Below are 15,499 nucleotides of genomic sequence, written 5' to 3'. Positions count from 1 at the left end.
TGGCAATGAGGTGAGCGGTGATGGAGTAAGTGAAGAAGTTGCGAGTTTTTATGAGGATTTGTATGCAAATAAGTGGAGAGATGAAGATATGGAAAGTGATGTGCTAAAAGTTTTGGATGGTAAGTTGAGTGATGTAGAAAAACAAGGTGTCATGAAAGAGTTGGTGATAGAAGAATTATGGAAGGTAATAAATAGTATGGCGGTAAATAAAACGCCTGGTGAAGACGGATTACCAATAGAATTTTATAGACGTATGTGGGATGTGATAGGGCGTGATTTCTTCGAAGTATGTAAATATATGTGGACGAATGAAGAAATGGTTGAGAGTATGCGTGCAGGAGTAATTGTATTGATACCAAAAAAAGGGGATTTGAAAGATTTGAAGAATTGGCGTCCAATAACGTTGCTCAATTGTGATTATAAAATTTATGCAAAGGTGATCGCGAATAGGATGCGTGATGTGATAGAGAGTGTGATTGGGGAAGAACAGTGTTGTGCAGTGCCTGGAAGAAGATTGCATGAGAATGTGTGTATGCTGAGAGATTGTTTATGGGACTCTATGGAGAGGAAAAATGATGTCTTTTTATTAAGTTTAGACTTTGAAAAAGCCTATGACAGGTTATCTCATAGTTATTTATTTAAGGTTTTAGTTAGAATGGGGTTTCCAGTTGAGTTTGTCTGGCGTATTAGAAGCCTATATAAAGGGATATATAGTCGGGTGTTATTGAATGGGCATGTAGGAAGGAAAGTGAATGTGTTGTCAGGCGTGCGTCAAGGATGTCCGTTGTCTGCGATTGTTTTTATTTGTTCAATTGAACCTTTGTTGTGTATGATAAGAAAGGACAAAGTTATTCGTGGTGTACATGTGCCAGGTGGAGGAGGGAAAGAATGGAAAGTAAGTGGTTATATGGATGATGTTTGTGTTTGGTGTGATTCTGAGTGTTCAGTGAGACGAGTGAAATTGCTAGTGTCCTTCTTTTGTAGCGTGTCTGCTTTTCGTGTGAATTGGGACAAGAGCGAATGTAAAAATTTTGGAAAAGGCGTTTTGAGGAGGGATATAGGAGTGAATGTAGTGAATGGACCAATTAAGGTTTTGGGTGTAAAGTTCAATGAAAGATTGGATGGTGCGGAATGTTGGGAAGATGCTAAGAAAAAAGTTGAAAACAAGTTAAATTTTTGGAAAATGAGGAGTTTATCCTTCTTTGGGAAAATCTTAGTAATCAAAAGCATTATTTTACCGATCTTTTTGTTTATTGCCATAGTCTTTCCACCAAGCTATATGGGTCTTAGGAGTCTAAATAGAATTTTGTTTGTTTTTTTATGGGGATCCAAAATGGAGAGGGCTAAAAGAGAAATTTTAGTGAAAAGTATAGATAAGGGAGGTCTTGGGTTTCCAAATTTAGAAATTTATTTTGGGGTAAATTTGGTTATCTTTCTATTGAGAGTAGTTAGATCAGATGGAAAGTACGCATATATGTGTAGATATTTATTTGGTACCTATTTGATTCGAATGAAGTGGTGTGTGCGAGATTTGCGTCGTCCTGTTTCCTTCGTCATTCCTGTGTGGTATGTATGGATGTACAAGTTCCTTGGTAAATATGAATTACGGGATGTGGATGTCAGAATGTTGCGAAATAAGAGTCTAGTGTATAGGATGATTGAATGTAGAGAGACTGAGTGTAGTATAAATATGGTGAGAGGAAGAGATGTAAGTAAAGTATGGAAGAAAGTAAGAATGGATGGCTTAACGAATAAACAGAGAGAGTTAGTCTGGCAAAGCCTTCACGGAGTACTACCGGTTAGAGAGTTCCAGAGGAATCGAGGTTTGGTCAGGAGTGATGCGTGCCCGAGGTCTGGCTGTAATGGAAAAGAGAGTATTGTTCATTTGTTTTGGAATTGCCAGTATGCAAGAAAAGTGATAAAGAGAATGGGACCGTTATGTAAAGAGTTGACTGGGGTAAGTTTGTTATCTTTTGAAATGTTTATGTTTGGTTTGTGTGCGTGTAATGGAGAAAAAGAGAGAGTGTTGTGGTTGCTGCTTGCATGTATAAAAGAAGTATTATGGGATGTTAGAAATGTGTATGTATTTAAAAGAAAAGAATTTCCTGTAAAAGACAGTGTAAGAATGGTGTTAGGAAAATTATATGTTTGTTTTTTGTGGGATAAAAGGAGAAGAGGAGAAGATGCTGAAGGAGTGTGGAAAGTGAGAAAGTGGATAGATGTAGTAAATTGTTCCTAATAGCTATTTTATGTTTATTTATGTGTATTATTTGTTGGAAATAAAGAAAGTCCACATGATGATGGGAAACAGTGCCCTATAACTGTTACTGATGTTCTAATGGTAGTTTTGGACCGTTGAATATCCCATCTGAGGATTTAAAAAAAAAAAAAAAAAATCTGTTCTTATCAGTTTAATATCTGATACGTCCCCTATCTGGGGACCATATATTAAATGGATTTTTAGAACAGGGAGATGGAAATAGAGCTTGCTCTGTCCACTCCACGCATTGACCTGGTATTGCAGTATTTCCAGGACCGGTGCACCCTTCCCTTATGTGTTGACTAAAATCAGATTCCAAAAGTGCTATTTGTGTTTGCTATTGTTTTTGTCTTTCTGATGGGATCTCCCCTTTTAATCCCATTATTTCAACACCTGTTGGACAATGCATTTGTACAGTCATGTGTGATAATGAGCTCATTTATTAAATGCAATTAATGAATACATTGCCACCTCTTGTTGTGTGTGTGTGTGTGTGTGTGTGTGTCTTCTGTGTTTCTGTGTTTCCGGCATTTCACATTGGAACAGCTCATTCACCTTCCTTGTCTTCTCTCCGCCCTCCCTCCTAGGTAAGTTAAAGAGCTGCACCTGAGCCAGCCACTGATTGATGCAGCACCACAGTCAAATAGTGGAGTGGAGTGGAGTAGGGGAACAGCAAACAGCCATTAAAGCAGCCAGCCGCCTACCCGCCACAATGGACCTACCTGTGTACACTAGATGGATGTGATGGAATGTACTGTCGTCCCTACATTTCAAGAAGAAGTAAGAATTGCAGTTGCAACAAACCCTTGCTTGCCTACAAAGAGAGCAGCAATTTGGATTTGTTACTTTGTTACCTGGAAGAATAACAAACTGTGCAAGGATGGAGGTTGTAGGAGCAAGGAGAAGTTGTCTGTAAAGTTGGTGGATGCTTATTTTCCATTTTGCAGTCCCTTGTCTCCCTCTTGTGGCCTCCTGGAGGCAAATAAATGTGCAAAAAAAAGACAGCCTGGCGGCCGGCTGTTGCAGTGTTGCCCTCTCAGGCAACACTGAGTGACTGACTGAGCCTCACCGTCTTATATAAAGTTCAGACGGAACTTTGCACGTGTCATAGTGGAGCCCTCAGGATTCCAGAGCCAGCTTTCTGACATCATAATGGGGCCTCAGAGATAGATAAAAGCCTGGGCCCAGGCAGTGTTGGTCAGTGCTGCTCAGCAGGCAGCACTGGACTGGATTAAAGCTGATACAAGGTGTGAAGGAACAAGGGGTGGCTGTGGGCATGCACTTGCTGCCGCTGCCAGTGTTTATCTGCATGGCAGGAGGGCATTTGGGCGTTGCCAGGAAGGCGTTTTTATGTAGATTCCTCCTCTTTCAGCACTGCATTGTGGTGCAAGCAAAAGAAGCAAATCCTGTGTAGCTTCCTCTCCGGCCTTTATTCACCTCCCTCCCGCTTAGTAGCTGTAAATGTGTGTGAGCCTGCAGGGCCCCATGGAATTGCCTAGGAGTAGGCTGAATCAATCGCTGCAAGGGGTGAACAGCAGTATGGGACAGGCTCGGGCAAGGCAAGGGCCGCTCGGGTTATCGCTTCTCGGCCTTTTGGCTAAGATCAAGTGTAGTACCTGCTCAAGCTGAGGTTAGTAATCATCCCTGCCGGTGGTACGTGGGCCATCGTAGGGGGATGACAGAACGCCGAGGTGAGGGCAGGGAACCACAACGGTCATCGCTCTGGTGTACGCATTTGGTTTAAAGGTACCATTTGTAGGTGACCAGGCGACCGCCGGATCGAGGTCATTAGGCCGGGTAGTTTGGAAGCCCGAGTTGCTATGTGCCCCAGGGCTGGTGACCCTGGGGTGCCCTAACTCACTGGGGGTGGGATCCCACTGAGTGAAGGCACACTTGCACGCACTCTCTTTCACGCTATATGAGCACACACCTTTATTCTCCCGGCCTTCTGGCTGGGAGATGAGGAATTTTTATATACCTGGCGGATGTCCAGGCTGTATCACAGCGCACATCCACTTATTTAATTTTGTTTTTCACTGTGTGTTTGTCACGTTTGTCACAAGGATTTTGGGATGCGGTGCCCTTTTGGGACCCTCCTGAGGTCTAGGGGGAAAATGTGTGGCCTTCTGGTTCCTTTTTCCCCTGCAACCCGGCCTCCCTTCTTCGGAGGGGAGGTGCAACTAGGATGCAGGCTCCTAGGTGGACACTGGGGTGGCAGCCCAGGTAGAAGCCTAGGAGTGTGTTTGGGTCTCCCTAAGCTTCGGCGAGGGGGGACCATCGATCCTTGATCCTCTAGGCCTAAGGTTTGGAGGGTCAGGGAATGGTTATGCGGGGCCTCTCTCTTTTAAGAGAAGGGCTGCGATAGACCGCATCCTTGTGCACTTTTTGTGTGGCACCTCTGCACTTTTTATGCACTTGGGTGATAGAAAGCACGACTCGGGCTTTTAAAAGAAAAAAAAAAAAAAAAAAAAAAAAATCTGTTCTTATCAGTTTAATATCTGATACGTCCCCTATCTGGGGACCATATATTAAATGGATTTTTAGAACAGGGAGATGGAAATAGAGCTTGCTCTGTCCACTCCACGCATTGACCTGGTATTGCAGTATTTCCAGGACCGGTGCACCCTTCCCTTATGTGTTGACTAAAATCAGATTCCAAAAGTGCTATTTGTGTTTGCTATTGTTTTTGTCTTTCTGATGGGATCTCCCCTTTTAATCCCATTATTTCAACACCTGTTGGACAATGCATTTGTACAGTCATGTGTGATAATGAGCTCATTTATTAAATGCAATTAATGAATACATTGCCACCTCTTGTTGTGTGTGTGTGTGTGTGTGTGTGTGTGTGTGTCTTCTGTGTTTCTGTGTTTCCGGCATTTCACATTGGAACAGCTCATTCACCTTCCTTGTCTTCTCTCCGCCCTCCCTCCTAGGTAAGTTAAAGAGCTGCACCTGAGCCAGCCACTGATTGATGCAGCACCACAGTCAAATAGTGGAGTGGAGTGGAGTAGGGGAACAGCAAACAGCCATTAAAGCAGCCAGCCGCCTACCCGCCACAATGGACCTACCTGTGTACACTAGATGGATGTGATGGAATGTACTGTCGTCCCTACATTTCAAGAAGAAGTAAGAATTGCAGTTGCAACAAACCCTTGCTTGCCTACAAAGAGAGCAGCAATTTGGATTTGTTACTTTGTTACCTGGAAGAATAACAAACTGTGCAAGGATGGAGGTTGTAGGAGCAAGGAGAAGTTGTCTGTAAAGTTGGTGGATGCTTATTTTCCATTTTGCAGTCCCTTGTCTCCCTCTTGTGGCCTCCTGGAGGCAAATAAATGTGCAAAAAAAAGACAGCCTGGCGGCCGGCTGTTGCAGTGTTGCCCTCTCAGGCAACACTGAGTGACTGACTGAGCCTCACCGTCTTATATAAAGTTCAGACGGAACTTTGCACGTGTCATAGTGGAGCCCTCAGGATTCCAGAGCCAGCTTTCTGACATCATAATGGGGCCTCAGAGATAGATAAAAGCCTGGGCCCAGGCAGTGTTGGTCAGTGCTGCTCAGCAGGCAGCACTGGACTGGATTAAAGCTGATACAAGGTGTGAAGGAACAAGGGGTGGCTGTGGGCATGCACTTGCTGCCGCTGCCAGTGTTTATCTGCATGGCAGGAGGGCATTTGGGCGTTGCCAGGAAGGCGTTTTTATGTAGATTCCTCCTCTTTCAGCACTGCATTGTGGTGCAAGCAAAAGAAGCAAATCCTGTGTAGCTTCCTCTCCGGCCTTTATTCACCTCCCTCCCGCTTAGTAGCTGTAAATGTGTGTGAGCCTGCAGGGCCCCATGGAATTGCCTAGGAGTAGGCTGAATCAATCGCTGCAAGGGGTGAACAGCAGTATGGGACAGGCTCGGGCAAGGCAAGGGCCGCTCGGGTTATCGCTTCTCGGCCTTTTGGCTAAGATCAAGTGTAGTATCTGTTCTTATCAGTTTAATATCTGATACGTCCCCTATCTGGGGACCATATATTAAATGGATTTTTAGAACAGGGAGATGGAAATAGAGCTTGCTCTGTCCACTCCACGCATTGACCTGGTATTGCAGTATTTCCAGGACCGGTGCACCCTTCCCTTATGTGTTGACTAAAATCAGATTCCAAAAGTGCTATTTGTGTTTGCTATTGTTTTTGTCTTTCTGATGGGATCTCCCCTTTTAATCCCATTATTTCAACACCTGTTGGACAATGCATTTGTACAGTCATGTGTGATAATGAGCTCATTTATTAAATGCAATTAATGAATACATTGCCACCTCTTGTTGTGTGTGTGTGTGTGTGTGTGTGTGTCTTCTGTGTTTCTGTGTTTCCGGCATTTCACATTGGAACAGCTCATTCACCTTCCTTGTCTTCTCTCCGCCCTCCCTCCTAGGTAAGTTAAAGAGCTGCACCTGAGCCAGCCACTGATTGATGCAGCACCACAGTCAAATAGTGGAGTGGAGTGGAGTAGGGGAACAGCAAACAGCCATTAAAGCAGCCAGCCGCCTACCCGCCACAATGGACCTACCTGTGTACACTAGATGGATGTGATGGAATGTACTGTCGTCCCTACATTTCAAGAAGAAGTAAGAATTGCAGTTGCAACAAACCCTTGCTTGCCTACAAAGAGAGCAGCAATTTGGATTTGTTACTTTGTTACCTGGAAGAATAACAAACTGTGCAAGGATGGAGGTTGTAGGAGCAAGGAGAAGTTGTCTGTAAAGTTGGTGGATGCTTATTTTCCATTTTGCAGTCCCTTGTCTCCCTCTTGTGGCCTCCTGGAGGCAAATAAATGTGCAAAAAAAAGACAGCCTGGCGGCCGGCTGTTGCAGTGTTGCCCTCTCAGGCAACACTGAGTGACTGACTGAGCCTCACCGTCTTATATAAAGTTCAGACGGAACTTTGCACGTGTCATAGTGGAGCCCTCAGGATTCCAGAGCCAGCTTTCTGACATCATAATGGGGCCTGCCTCAGAGATAAAAGCCTGGGCCCAGGCAGTGTTGGTCAGTGCTGCTCAGCAGGCAGCACTGGACTGGATTAAAGCTGATACAAGGTGTGAAGGAACAAGGGGTGGCTGTGGGCATGCACTTGCTGCCGCTGCCAGTGTTTATCTGCATGGCAGGAGGGCATTTGGGCGTTGCCAGGAAGGCGTTTTTATGTAGATTCCTCCTCTTTCAGCACTGCATTGTGGTGCAAGCAAAAGAAGCAAATCCTGTGTAGCTTCCTCTCCGGCCTTTATTCACCTCCCTCCCGCTTAGTAGCTGTAAATGTGTGTGAGCCTGCAGGGCCCCATGGAATTGCCTAGGAGTAGGCTGAATCAATCGCTGCAAGGGGTGAACAGCAGTATGGGACAGGCTCGGGCAAGGCAAGGGCCGCTCGGGTTATCGCTTCTCGGCCTTTTGGCTAAGATCAAGTGTAGTATCTGTTCTTATCAGTTTAATATCTGATACGTCCCCTATCTGGGGACCATATATTAAATGGATTTTTAGAACAGGGAGATGGAAATAGAGCTTGCTCTGTCCACTCCACGCATTGACCTGGTATTGCAGTATTTCCAGGACCGGTGCACCCTTCCCTTATGTGTTGACTAAAATCAGATTCCAAAAGTGCTATTTGTGTTTGCTATTGTTTTTGTCTTTCTGATGGGATCTCCCCTTTTAATCCCATTATTTCAACACCTGTTGGACAATGCATTTGTACAGTCATGTGTGATAATGAGCTCATTTATTAAATGCAATTAATGAATACATTGCCACCTCTTGTTGTGTGTGTGTGTGTGTGTGTGTGTGTCTTCTGTGTTTCTGTGTTTCCGGCATTTCACATTGGAACAGCTCATTCACCTTCCTTGTCTTCTCTCCGCCCTCCCTCCTAGGTAAGTTAAAGAGCTGCACCTGAGCCAGCCACTGATTGATGCAGCACCACAGTCAAATAGTGGAGTGGAGTGGAGTAGGGGAACAGCAAACAGCCATTAAAGCAGCCAGCCGCCTACCCGCCACAATGGACCTACCTGTGTACACTAGATGGATGTGATGGAATGTACTGTCGTCCCTACATTTCAAGAAGAAGTAAGAATTGCAGTTGCAACAAACCCTTGCTTGCCTACAAAGAGAGCAGCAATTTGGATTTGTTACTTTGTTACCTGGAAGAATAACAAACTGTGCAAGGATGGAGGTTGTAGGAGCAAGGAGAAGTTGTCTGTAAAGTTGGTGGATGCTTATTTTCCATTTTGCAGTCCCTTGTCTCCCTCTTGTGGCCTCCTGGAGGCAAATAAATGTGCAAAAAAAAGACAGCCTGGCGGCCGGCTGTTGCAGTGTTGCCCTCTCAGGCAACACTGAGTGACTGACTGAGCCTCACCGTCTTATATAAAGTTCAGACGGAACTTTGCACGTGTCATAGTGGAGCCCTCAGGATTCCAGAGCCAGCTTTCTGACATCATAATGGGGCCTCAGAGATAGATAAAAGCCTGGGCCCAGGCAGTGTTGGTCAGTGCTGCTCAGCAGGCAGCACTGGACTGGATTAAAGCTGATACAAGGTGTGAAGGAACAAGGGGTGGCTGTGGGCATGCACTTGCTGCCGCTGCCAGTGTTTATCTGCATGGCAGGAGGGCATTTGGGCGTTGCCAGGAAGGCGTTTTTATGTAGATTCCTCCTCTTTCAGCACTGCATTGTGGTGCAAGCAAAAGAAGCAAATCCTGTGTAGCTTCCTCTCCGGCCTTTATTCACCTCCCTCCCGCTTAGTAGCTGTAAATGTGTGTGAGCCTGCAGGGCCCCATGGAATTGCCTAGGAGTAGGCTGAATCAATCGCTGCAAGGGGTGAACAGCAGTATGGGACAGGCTCGGGCAAGGCAAGGGCCGCTCGGGTTATCGCTTCTCGGCCTTTTGGCTAAGATCAAGTGTAGTACTTTAGGGTATTGCCTTGTTTCTTGGTCAGGAGGTGCCCTGGTACCCTTTTCCTTGGCCTGGGGGGATCGTTTCTCTTAGGAGAGACTTCACCCCTCTGCTGCTATTGGGGAGGAGGATTAGTCCAGGGCAACGGGGAGCGATCACCTGCCTGGTACTTCGGTACTGAAGGTATTCTTTGGAGATTGCTGGAATTCGTTTGGAGCAGGATGGAGGAAATTCCCGAATATATGCGTACCAGGAATGCTGTCCGGTTTTTCGTGGAGGAATCTGAGCGACAAAGGAAGGATCTGGAGTTCATCACAAAGGTTCTTTTGTTGGATTTCTTTCAGCTGGAGAGATCATGCATTTTGGCGGTGATGGACTATCCGAGGAGAGGGTGCTTTGACGTTACCTTCGCCACAGAAGAAATTTATGCTGTCTTTTTAGAACGCTTGAAGGAAGGTAAAAGGGACCCAAGACTTGTGGGTGTGAAGGTAACACCACATTTTGTGCCAAACAAAAAGTTGGTGGTTGTAAAAATGTTTTCGCCTTACGTGGATGAAGAGGACATTAAGTTATTTCTCAATAAGTTTTGTGAGGAGGTGGTGGGAAAGGGGAAAGTGTTTAACCCTTTTGGATTTTGGACTGGGAAGTGGAAATTTCTTTGTAAATTTGTGAGAATTGGTGAATCTAGAAACCTATTGTTTCCTCCAGCGCGGTTCAAGATTGGAAGTGCGTGTGGAAATTTATTTTTTCTTGGAATGGATATGTTTTGTTTGAATTGTAAAGAGTATGGTCATGAGAGAGAAGCCTGTGAGAAAGTAATGTGTACAAAATGTCTGCAAGAGGGACATAAGTATAATGAATGTCAGAAAGGGAAAGTATGTAATATGTGTGGAGAGGAGGGGCACATATTCAAATCGTGCCCAAAGAAAAGCAAACGTGAGGTACAAGAGGAAAATAAGAAGATAGTCAAAAGAAAGGAAGCGGAAGTTAGTTTGGAAGAAGGCAAGCTTCATAAATTGGAAGGAAGTGGGCAAAGTGATGAGAAAAAAAGGAAAAAAGCAGAGAGAAAGAAAAAAAGTGTCATTTCAGAAGAGGAAAGAGCAGAAAGAGACAGGTTATTGGAAGAAGTAGAGCAGTTACGTAGTAAAATTAATTTTGAAAAAATGCGGAGGAGGGTGCGGCTCTGTGTAAGAGAAAATTTACCAGGGTTTCTTGAAAGGTATGGTGTGCCAACATGGTTAACGTGCATTGTAAACTGTGAGTGGGATGGTAATGATTTGCAGGAACATCTAGTGGATATGTTAGGAACTATTGCTGTTAAAAAAGGAATGTTTTTTTGATTTCTTAAGGAAAAAAAAGGAAAGAGGAAAACAAAAATTAATTGTACGTTTTCAGTTTTCATTGTGATGATCTAAGTCTTTTTTATTTTGAATTTTATGATTTTTAAGACGTGATCTGAATGAATTAAAAAAAAAAAAAAAAAAAAAAATCTGTTCTTATCAGTTTAATATCTGATACGTCCCCTATCTGGGGACCATATATTAAATGGATTTTTAGAACAGGGAGATGGAAATAGAGCTTGCTCTGTCCACTCCACGCATTGACCTGGTATTGCAGTATTTCCAGGACCGGTGCACCCTTCCCTTATGTGTTGACTAAAATCAGATTCCAAAAGTGCTATTTGTGTTTGCTATTGTTTTTGTCTTTCTGATGGGATCTCCCCTTTTAATCCCATTATTTCAACACCTGTTGGACAATGCATTTGTACAGTCATGTGTGATAATGAGCTCATTTATTAAATGCAATTAATGAATACATTGCCACCTCTTGTTGTGTGTGTGTGTGTGTGTGTGTGTGTCTTCTGTGTTTCTGTGTTTCCGGCATTTCACATTGGAACAGCTCATTCACCTTCCTTGTCTTCTCTCCGCCCTCCCTCCTAGGTAAGTTAAAGAGCTGCACCTGAGCCAGCCACTGATTGATGCAGCACCACAGTCAAATAGTGGAGTGGAGTGGAGTAGGGGAACAGCAAACAGCCATTAAAGCAGCCAGCCGCCTACCCGCCACAATGGACCTACCTGTGTACACTAGATGGATGTGATGGAATGTACTGTCGTCCCTACATTTCAAGAAGAAGTAAGAATTGCAGTTGCAACAAACCCTTGCTTGCCTACAAAGAGAGCAGCAATTTGGATTTGTTACTTTGTTACCTGGAAGAATAACAAACTGTGCAAGGATGGAGGTTGTAGGAGCAAGGAGAAGTTGTCTGTAAAGTTGGTGGATGCTTATTTTCCATTTTGCAGTCCCTTGTCTCCCTCTTGTGGCCTCCTGGAGGCAAATAAATGTGCAAAAAAAAGACAGCCTGGCGGCCGGCTGTTGCAGTGTTGCCCTCTCAGGCAACACTGAGTGACTGACTGAGCCTCACCGTCTTATATAAAGTTCAGACGGAACTTTGCACGTGTCATAGTGGAGCCCTCAGGATTCCAGAGCCAGCTTTCTGACATCATAATGGGGCCTCAGAGATAGATAAAAGCCTGGGCCCAGGCAGTGTTGGTCAGTGCTGCTCAGCAGGCAGCACTGGACTGGATTAAAGCTGATACAAGGTGTGAAGGAACAAGGGGTGGCTGTGGGCATGCACTTGCTGCCGCTGCCAGTGTTTATCTGCATGGCAGGAGGGCATTTGGGCGTTGCCAGGAAGGCGTTTTTATGTAGATTCCTCCTCTTTCAGCACTGCATTGTGGTGCAAGCAAAAGAAGCAAATCCTGTGTAGCTTCCTCTCCGGCCTTTATTCACCTCCCTCCCGCTTAGTAGCTGTAAATGTGTGTGAGCCTGCAGGGCCCCATGGAATTGCCTAGGAGTAGGCTGAATCAATCGCTGCAAGGGGTGAACAGCAGTATGGGACAGGCTCGGGCAAGGCAAGGGCCGCTCGGGTTATCGCTTCTCGGCCTTTTGGCTAAGATCAAGTGTAGTATCTGTTCTTATCAGTTTAATATCTGATACGTCCCCTATCTGGGGACCATATATTAAATGGATTTTTAGAACAGGGAGATGGAAATAGAGCTTGCTCTGTCCACTCCACGCATTGACCTGGTATTGCAGTATTTCCAGGACCGGTGCACCCTTCCCTTATGTGTTGACTAAAATCAGATTCCAAAAGTGCTATTTGTGTTTGCTATTGTTTTTGTCTTTCTGATGGGATCTCCCCTTTTAATCCCATTATTTCAACACCTGTTGGACAATGCATTTGTACAGTCATGTGTGATAATGAGCTCATTTATTAAATGCAATTAATGAATACATTGCCACCTCTTGTTGTGTGTGTGTGTGTGTGTGTGTGTGTCTTCTGTGTTTCTGTGTTTCCGGCATTTCACATTGGAACAGCTCATTCACCTTCCTTGTCTTCTCTCCGCCCTCCCTCCTAGGTAAGTTAAAGAGCTGCACCTGAGCCAGCCACTGATTGATGCAGCACCACAGTCAAATAGTGGAGTGGAGTGGAGTAGGGGAACAGCAAACAGCCATTAAAGCAGCCAGCCGCCTACCCGCCACAATGGACCTACCTGTGTACACTAGATGGATGTGATGGAATGTACTGTCGTCCCTACATTTCAAGAAGAAGTAAGAATTGCAGTTGCAACAAACCCTTGCTTGCCTACAAAGAGAGCAGCAATTTGGATTTGTTACTTTGTTACCTGGAAGAATAACAAACTGTGCAAGGATGGAGGTTGTAGGAGCAAGGAGAAGTTGTCTGTAAAGTTGGTGGATGCTTATTTTCCATTTTGCAGTCCCTTGTCTCCCTCTTGTGGCCTCCTGGAGGCAAATAAATGTGCAAAAAAAAGACAGCCTGGCGGCCGGCTGTTGCAGTGTTGCCCTCTCAGGCAACACTGAGTGACTGACTGAGCCTCACCGTCTTATATAAAGTTCAGACGGAACTTTGCACGTGTCATAGTGGAGCCCTCAGGATTCCAGAGCCAGCTTTCTGACATCATAATGGGGCCTCAGAGATAGATAAAAGCCTGGGCCCAGGCAGTGTTGGTCAGTGCTGCTCAGCAGGCAGCACTGGACTGGATTAAAGCTGATACAAGGTGTGAAGGAACAAGGGGTGGCTGTGGGCATGCACTTGCTGCCGCTGCCAGTGTTTATCTGCATGGCAGGAGGGCATTTGGGCGTTGCCAGGAAGGCGTTTTTATGTAGATTCCTCCTCTTTCAGCACTGCATTGTGGTGCAAGCAAAAGAAGCAAATCCTGTGTAGCTTCCTCTCCGGCCTTTATTCACCTCCCTCCCGCTTAGTAGCTGTAAATGTGTGTGAGCCTGCAGGGCCCCATGGAATTGCCTAGGAGTAGGCTGAATCAATCGCTGCAAGGGGTGAACAGCAGTATGGGACAGGCTCGGGCAAGGCAAGGGCCGCTCGGGTTATCGCTTCTCGGCCTTTTGGCTAAGCTCAAGTGGCTAACCAGAGGCGTCCAGTGCTGAACTCTCGGCCCTGCAGCATCGCCCTTTGGGGCTTAAGCTGCTTGTTGCTATAGGGAGACAGCCAGTGGCAGGAAGGCGATCGACATGGGCGTTATTGTACGTCACGCTAAGGCCGGGGAAACCCGGGTCAAGTACGGCATTCGGATCGAAGTTGATGTTGGATCAGAGAAGACCCTGGACCTACGACACCTGGTGAACAACATCTTGTTTGGAATTCTGAAAGTGGAGCGGAAGAAAATCCTTTGTCTTCAGGAGCATAAGGTTGGTCATTTTACCTTGATATTGACGGATTTACCTGCCTGCCATACTTTCCATTACAATTTGATGCAAAATGTGAACAATCCTGAGCTTGGAGGACTTACTTTTATCCTGCTGTATGATGAAGGAGAAGTCTTCCTGGTTGTTTTTCTCTACAATGCACATGTACCTTTGCAAGATATCACGGCATTCCTGTCTAGACATTGTGCATATGTTAAGTTTGAGAATAAAATCTTGAACACTGAAATGATCTGGAATGGGAAATACAAATTTCGGGTCCGGTTTCGGCAAGATATTGAGGAACCAGGAGGCTTCCATTTCCCTCCATCGAACTTCTCCATTGGAAGAGACAGGGGATATCTGTTTTTTCCCAGGTGTCCTCCCTTCTGCAGGAATTGTAAAGTTTTTGGCCACACAAGGGAAGGATGTCAAAATTCAGGGAAGTGTTCCAGATGTAACCAGGAGGGTCACAAAGCAAAAGAATGTGTCAACCGCATTGTTTGTAATCTCTGCGAGGTGGAAGGGCATACATTCAAAGACTGCCCTCTGCGGAAGAAGTCATATGCAGAGGCAGCCAGGAGCCAAGTGGCTGAGATGATAGCGAGAACTGGACGGTTGGGCGAGGAGGTACCCGCTGACTATCTGGCTTCTTTAAGCACATCTCCAGTAGAAGTACGTGTGGAGGAAGGGGCAGGCATGGAGGTAGCCCCGGTCGAGGAGGATCTTCCTCACCCATCCGATGCCCAGACTGGGCTACAGGGTGAGGGAGAAATTGAGGGCGACGTCCCCGTGACTCCTCCTGTTTCTTGGAGTCTGGATGAAGTGTTTCTGGAAGGAGTTGGAGGTCAAGGGGATTTTACCACTGTAGGCACCCGACCTGCAGACGAAATTCTGGATATGGGGGCTAAGAGAGCCAGGCTGGCCGCGTCACCCCCTGTAACCCCTGGAAGGGAGGAGGAATACCCCTCATCAGTGATTTCGTTTGATGAGCCTTTTCTAGAAGATCAAGGGACCAGTTTCTTCACATTAGGTTGCCAGCCTCCAGAAGGCAAAGGCTGAAGTGCAAATGGACAACCTGCGGTTATCTGGCTATGAAAATTAAAATATGGCATCCAAACCTACATTTGATGTCGTATCCTTAAATGTACGACTGATTCAATCTAAGCCCAGGAGGGCTGCAGTTCTGGATTTTTTAAAAAATTTAGGAGCTGATGTATATTGTTTGCAAGAATGCGGTATTAGGGAACCTGTGCCAGAACAGGAATGGCCATATGGCCAATGTATATGGTCTGGTTCTTCTATAAATAAAAATGATGGGGTAGGAATATTGCTAGGGAATAGGAATTTAAAATTAGAAAGTTATATTGTGGTGGAAGTGGGGAGGTGTATTTTGGCAGAGATAAATGTCAGAGGGTGGAGGGTAAGGGTAATTAATATATATGGAGCAACAAAAAAAGAAGAGAGGTTAGAGCTCCTAGAGAAGTTGTCCTTTTTTTTGCCAGGGAGAATTCCTACGATTTGGGTTGGGGACTTTAACTGTGTGACGGAAGGGGAAAAAATGGATGTATCTGGTAAAAAGTTGTACCAATTAATCAAAGATTTTTCTTT

The 15,499-nt window shown here is 45.3% G+C and overlaps 5 non-coding genes and 3 pseudogenes across 5 annotated transcripts; all 8 read left to right on the top strand.

Annotated features, from left to right (window-relative positions):
• The first annotated feature begins 2,361 nt into the window (after positions 1-2,361).
• On the top strand, positions 2,362-2,549 carry LOC142697814 (U2 spliceosomal RNA). Its single transcript, XR_012865560.1, has one exon. It is a non-coding gene; the product is annotated as a U2 spliceosomal RNA (small nuclear RNA).
• Positions 2,550-3,837: 1,288 nt separating this feature from the next.
• Positions 3,838-3,907, top strand: LOC142697848 (U2 spliceosomal RNA; annotated as a pseudogene).
• Positions 3,908-4,697: 790 nt separating this feature from the next.
• Positions 4,698-4,889, top strand: LOC142697823 (U2 spliceosomal RNA). The gene has a single exon (XR_012865564.1). It is a non-coding gene; the product is annotated as a U2 spliceosomal RNA (small nuclear RNA).
• Positions 4,890-6,183: 1,294 nt separating this feature from the next.
• On the top strand, positions 6,184-6,374 carry LOC142697877 (U2 spliceosomal RNA). Its single transcript, XR_012865594.1, has one exon. It is a non-coding gene; the product is annotated as a U2 spliceosomal RNA (small nuclear RNA).
• Positions 6,375-7,662: 1,288 nt separating this feature from the next.
• On the top strand, positions 7,663-7,853 carry LOC142697876 (U2 spliceosomal RNA). The gene has a single exon (XR_012865593.1). It is a non-coding gene; the product is annotated as a U2 spliceosomal RNA (small nuclear RNA).
• Positions 7,854-9,141: 1,288 nt separating this feature from the next.
• LOC142697844 (U2 spliceosomal RNA) lies at positions 9,142-9,252 on the top strand (annotated as a pseudogene).
• Positions 9,253-10,602: 1,350 nt separating this feature from the next.
• On the top strand, positions 10,603-10,808 carry LOC142697817 (U2 spliceosomal RNA; annotated as a pseudogene).
• A 1,288-nt stretch (positions 10,809-12,096) lies between these two features.
• Positions 12,097-12,287, top strand: LOC142697875 (U2 spliceosomal RNA). The gene has a single exon (XR_012865592.1). It is a non-coding gene; the product is annotated as a U2 spliceosomal RNA (small nuclear RNA).
• The last annotated feature ends 3,212 nt before the right edge of the window (positions 12,288-15,499 follow it).

This window comes from Rhinoderma darwinii (assembly GCF_050947455.1).
Source record: "Rhinoderma darwinii isolate aRhiDar2 chromosome 5 unlocalized genomic scaffold, aRhiDar2.hap1 SUPER_5_unloc_9, whole genome shotgun sequence".
NCBI lineage: Eukaryota > Metazoa > Chordata > Amphibia > Anura > Rhinodermatidae > Rhinoderma > Rhinoderma darwinii.
This window is presented reverse-complemented; position numbering and strand designations above follow the sequence as displayed.